A 6000-nucleotide genomic window follows, 5' to 3' on the forward strand; every position below is an offset into this window, starting at 1 on the left:
ACGACACTTCTAACGTTTGCTTCTGACACTGTCCAAGGTACATAGAGGCGTAAAACGTTGACCCATACTGACAGGCAAAGTCAAAAATAAAAAAAGTGTCGTAGAGGGACGAACAAGATATCCACACGTGCGTCTCGGTGAGCTGAACAACATATCCAAACATTGGACTCTAAGTCCTTATTGTATTCGAGATATTAAGCGAGATAGGCTAACCAATTAGCTATCAATTAAGAGAACCGTATGTCTGTGTGCTAGGAGAGTTATACGAGCGAGTTCGGGGCGGCGCGCTGATGCGTAATTTGGTGTCCGATTCTGTTTTTACTCTTTTTGAACAGTTTTTCACTATTATCTCGGCCACTAGGGGGCGAAAATACAATCGGACAACGGATTCTTAATCAGCTCTTCAGCCCGAATGCGCCAATATAACTTTTCTCACATACCGACACACGGTTCTCTTAATTGACTTTATTATTATTACAATTATTATAATATGGTGTAAAGGTCATGCCCTTTATGTTATTAGCAAAATGGAGGACTTACCCTCTTCCAAAAGACTGCAAATTGTAACTGGCCCCTGTAAAAAGTCTAAGCTCATCACCGGAAACGAACCCCAAACTGATTACAGTACATATATTTCTTTCTTATTACTACTCGTATATATGATATTTTTGCATATTACTGCATATCATATTTTGTCTTTATATGTATGTACCTATGAATTGAATGCACAAGATCTTAATGGAAACAAGCCCTGAGGGCTTATTTGGGTTGTCCATTTAGCATTATTTTGTATACATTTGTGCCACTGTGCCTTTTTTTTGCAAACTGTTAATGATCAATCAATCAATCAAAATCATCAAAGTAACCCAGAAAATCCACATCTACAGTAGCACTGAGAAACACTGCCTTGTAGCACGGTTGATGAATAACACTGTCATCAAAGATCTCACTCTTTAGGATGATCAATCAATCAATCAAAATCATCAAAGTAACCCAGAAAATCCACATCTACAGTAGCACTGAGAAACACTGCCTTGTAGCACGGTTGATGAATAACACTGTCATCAAAGATCTCACTCTTTAGGATTTCTCTTGCATGCTGTTGTCTACATACTGGGGTATTGTATACTACAATATACTATGTTGAATTAACCCTTTTTGTAATACGGCTTATCTGACTTTTTATCTGGTTTAACTTCACATATAGGTCTAGCCTTGAATGCAGTATGATTTTGCAGTAAGTCGCTTTGGATAAAAGTGTCTGCTAAATTACTGTAATGTAATGTTTTAATAAGGGCATTGTTATTCAATCACTCCAATCAAATTCAAAAAGCAGAATTTTTATTTCACCAAATTGCAGGACAAAGTTAATCGTTCAAAGAAAACAATTTAGTGCAAGATACAGGTATACATGCCAAACCAGATGCAATCTAAATAACATACGTGTCAAACAAACATGCATACATAACACATTGGACCAAATATTGTGATGAACATAGATTTTCTTTTGAATTTCTCTTTTAACTAAAACATTGCAAAAATAGCCGAAGAAGTCTCCATAGTCTCTCAGCATCTGTATCTAAGAATACACAATGAACTATAGTAATCCTATGATCCTGGCCAAAGGAAAAAAAGTCAGTGAGTGACCAGTAACTATAAAGTACCACGATACTTGACCATATGACTAATGTGTTCTGATTACATTAGGAGTGCTTATACTTGTTTATAATGTAATTGTAATTATAGTGCTACAAGCATATTACATTGCATTTATACTTGACCGTGTGAGTCCTTATAGAATGCAGTATAATGTGACATGCTTATTGTTATAAAGCATTATGAGTACTTATTAGTTCTTATGACTATAATTATACAAGATTATAAAGAAGATCATATAGCATTATAAGTATGCTAATAATGATTACATTAGATTAGATGTCTTCATTATCCACAAGGGAAAATTGTTTTGCTCAGGTCAATGCATACATTCAAGACAAGACAATACATACATATACACCACAATCAAAACACATAGCAAAGTACTTCAATTCTATAAAATTCTAAATTTAAAAGAAAGCAATGTCCTCTCCACACTTGTGGAGCACGCAGAATGTGTTTGTGTATGACTTCACGTGTTCGACCAGGTGAGGTGGATCAGGTGTTAGGGGGTTTGTGTTTATTAAGGAGTCCAATGGCAGAGGGGATGAAACTGGCACTGCCCTTTGCCTTCCTGAATAGAGGCACCATATCTCCTAGGGCAGGACCTGCTGAGGTTATTGTGTTGGGTCTCTCGCGATCTTCCCTGCTTTCGTCACTGTCCCCAAGGTATTTCTAAGCACTATTGAATGCATTATAGACATGAGATGAATGTCTTGGAGGGGCTAGGTTCTGTGGATGGCATCCTGGCCGGGCTCCTCCTCCGTCTCACCAGGTCCAGGACCTGAGCGTTGCACCAGACTCCCCCACTCCAAACATTTCATTCTGGTGTGATGTGATGGTTTCTTGGCCCGTGGTGGTACTGCAGCTTGCTTGAATGGCCCTCCTTAAAGGCCTCACCGTGGATTTGTTGGGCTTCTTCCTCACGGAAGACACAGGCTGGGGCGCCAACCCATACTGCTCCCGGATGCCGTCTACATTCCGGCTGTCACCCGTCTCTCCGTCCATTCCTATGAGCCACTATAAATAGAATAACAAACAAACAGTATTTAAGGTTAAGGAAGATTAATGGGACACACATAACATATTGAGAACTTACAGAGCTTAAATATATTTTGTTTGACTCGGTTCCACAGATAAATATTATGAAAATAGCAGATCTACAAGCTCACAACGCCCCGCATTACGATGCGTTGTGAACTTGTAGATCGACTATTTTCATAATTGTTGGCTTTTTCTTACAGTATTCGCCAATTTGGCCAATGTTTTACCTGTTTTAATAGAGTAGTCTGTTGATTACTTTTGATGCAGTAATGGTCTTTTTTCTTTGTCATTTTCTTTGGTATTAAAAAGGTCTTAAAAGTCCTTAATTGTCACTTCACTGTCATCTGGGGACTCCCCCAAAATAATGTGGGGAGCCCCTTGGGGTCTCAACCCACAGGTTGAGAACCACTGCCATAGAAGGACCTCTACATATTAAAATCTTCAAAGAGAGAAACAGAAAATCAGGAGAGAGTAACCATTTATCAGCCCCCCCCCATGGCCAAGTGTAAACATATGTTAATTTTTACCCTCTTCAACCTGAATTACAAGAGAAATTGGCATGTTATTTCAGTCCACTTTAGCTCATGGTTAATGTGCCAAAAAGTGCTGCATTTGGTTCAATGTAATGGGACCCAGGCAGGATCAATGAGTGTTCTTTATGAGGCCCCTACAACAGGGGTCTTCAACAGGGCGTCCGGGACCCCTAGGGGGTCCTCAGAGTTGCTACAGGGGGTCCGCCAAATCTCTGTGTGATAGGATCATTGTTTTTTACATTAACCACTTGAACCCTATAGCATCCTTATTCTAAGGACAACTTTAGCCGAAAATAGCAGATCTACAAGCTCACAACGCCTCATGCTGCGAGGAGTTGTGAGCTTGTAGGTCTGCTATTTTTGGCAAAGAGGGGGAAAAAGAGCAGACCAAGTACAGAGTGAAAGTATTGGGGGTTTAAGTGGTTAAATGTCTGAAAATACACAGACATTAACATGAATCCAACATCTATGAAATCTGCAACACAACTGTATAGTGGGGGTCCCTGTTTGATAGCTCTCTCAGTTAGGGGGTCCCTGATTCATCTCTCTCTCAGTTAAGGATTAGGTCGCCCAAAATGTTAATAAGCCGTCCGGAGTCTCTGTGCAATGTATTAGACCGTAGTATCAATAAAGAAGTGTTTTAATCCCGTCTGTGGACGATTCTGTTGGAAGTTCCCAATGGCGGTAGTGACGGGCGCATCAGGTCAAAGCCGGAATTACACTCAATGTAAACGGGAATAAACGAGGGGGAGGAATGGCGTTCGGCCACAGACGGGATTAAAACACTTCTTTATTGAAAGATATTGACTAATACATTGCACAAAGACTCCGGACTGCTAGTTAGCATTTGGGGCAACCGGGTAAGCACCGTATATGTTGCATTTGTACAGGAGAAGTACGGGATTTACTGGTGCATCATATTGCGAAGCGTTGTTTTGTTTTAGCTAGTTAGCGTAGCAACGTGCAACCTAACCAAGCAGTCTTTGATTGATTGAATATTTTATTAGGCAAAAAAAATGTAAAACAACACATTTACATTTAAAATACTTTGTCTAACAGGTCCGTTCATAAAAGTCCTTGCGGACTTGTTTCCAATGAGGGCCTTGGTATTCTAGTCTAGTTAACTTATAGTCGCTTATAGTCTTTAACTTGTCCAGTCAGATCAAACAACTTGCTACATACTAACATGTGAACAATGACACCATGGCCTGGTTCTATCATTTTGTGGTGTATATTTAACGATGTATATCTTATAAATGCAATGAACGGACGGACACTTACCCTGAAACAGCTGTGTGCAGACTGCAGAAGTGGTATCCGGTCTAGCGGATGCGGAAACGTATCCACTAGACCGGACGTACAGTAGTAGGCGTATTCTAGTATGCACCACGAATTAGCGGTTACGAGTTAGATAATATGTATTTTAATTAGAAATACGTTTAATATGTATGGAAACTAGGCTATGTCAAGGTTGTGCCGGCCTGGTCCTCAACAGAAAACCGCTGCATTTAAATGTTTAAATCATCTAAGCACAATTATTTATTTATTATTATTATTATTATTAATAATAATCTATCTATCTATCTATCTATGATAGATCTATCTATCTATCTATCTATCTATCTATCTATCTATAGATATAGATAGATAATCTATCTATATCTATAGATAGATAGATAGATAGATAGATAGATAGATAGATAGATAGATAGATAGATAGATAGATAGATAACTCCTCGGTTTCAAAGTAGCCCTGAAACGTCATATCATGACAGTCATGACGAAACTTCAACCTGATATTTGCACTTTTTTCATTTACGGCCTGTACATAAACGTTTAGATTTCAACTATAAAGTGCTTACCCCATGGCCACGGACGTTACAATTATGTACGGTCCCTCAAAAATACCCGTATATTCCGTGTTGTTCAATAAAAAGCCTTTTAATCCGATTGGCTGCCAAGAGTTATAAAGTATCAGAGTGCAATACACCTTCCGACCGATAGGATCAGGTAGTTAAAAGCATGGAGAAAATGGCCACCAATCGGGTTAAAATGCTTTTTATTGAACAATACAAAAGATACAGGTATTTTGGAGGACCCGGCCGTGCAGAATTGTAACATCCGTGGCCATTAGGTAAGCACTTTATATTTGAGATTTGAACGTTATTGTAGATGTACCGAGTGTAATGGAAAAAGTGCAAAAAAAAGAAACCTCATGGGCTTGGAAAAGTCAAACTAATGTCCCGTTCTCAACAAATACTCATCGAAAACTTACCAAAATAGTATGAAAATGCTCAGAATAATACATTGTTTTTTTGTGGGTGGTGGTGTGTGGTCTAATGCAGTTAAAATATGCTTTTTAGCACGTTCTGTCGTTTCAATGAGATCATATAACCAGGGGTTGATTTGCATACTGCCGGGAGCGGTCATACACACACACACTCCACACACACGCACGCACACACACACACACACCATCTATTTGTCGTATTTGCCGTCGGCGGCGGCCCGCGGCGGCAGGGTGTGCTGTCTTGGGGGATGGCTTAAAAGACTATATCTGCCGACTTGGGAATGAGACCGTGTTCCACACACACACACACACACACACACACACACACACACACACACACACACACACACACACACACACACACACACAGGATAGGATAGGCCCTGTTAGCTTAGCCACTGAACTTTAGCTAGCATATACAGTTACAAAAACGAACTTTTTAGACCACACACAGATCAATTCTGATACAATGAACTG

This window comes from Gymnoscopelus microlampas (genome assembly GCF_963454915.1).
Source record: "Gymnoscopelus microlampas genome assembly, chromosome: 1".
Lineage (NCBI taxonomy): Eukaryota > Metazoa > Chordata > Actinopteri > Myctophiformes > Myctophidae > Gymnoscopelus > Gymnoscopelus microlampas.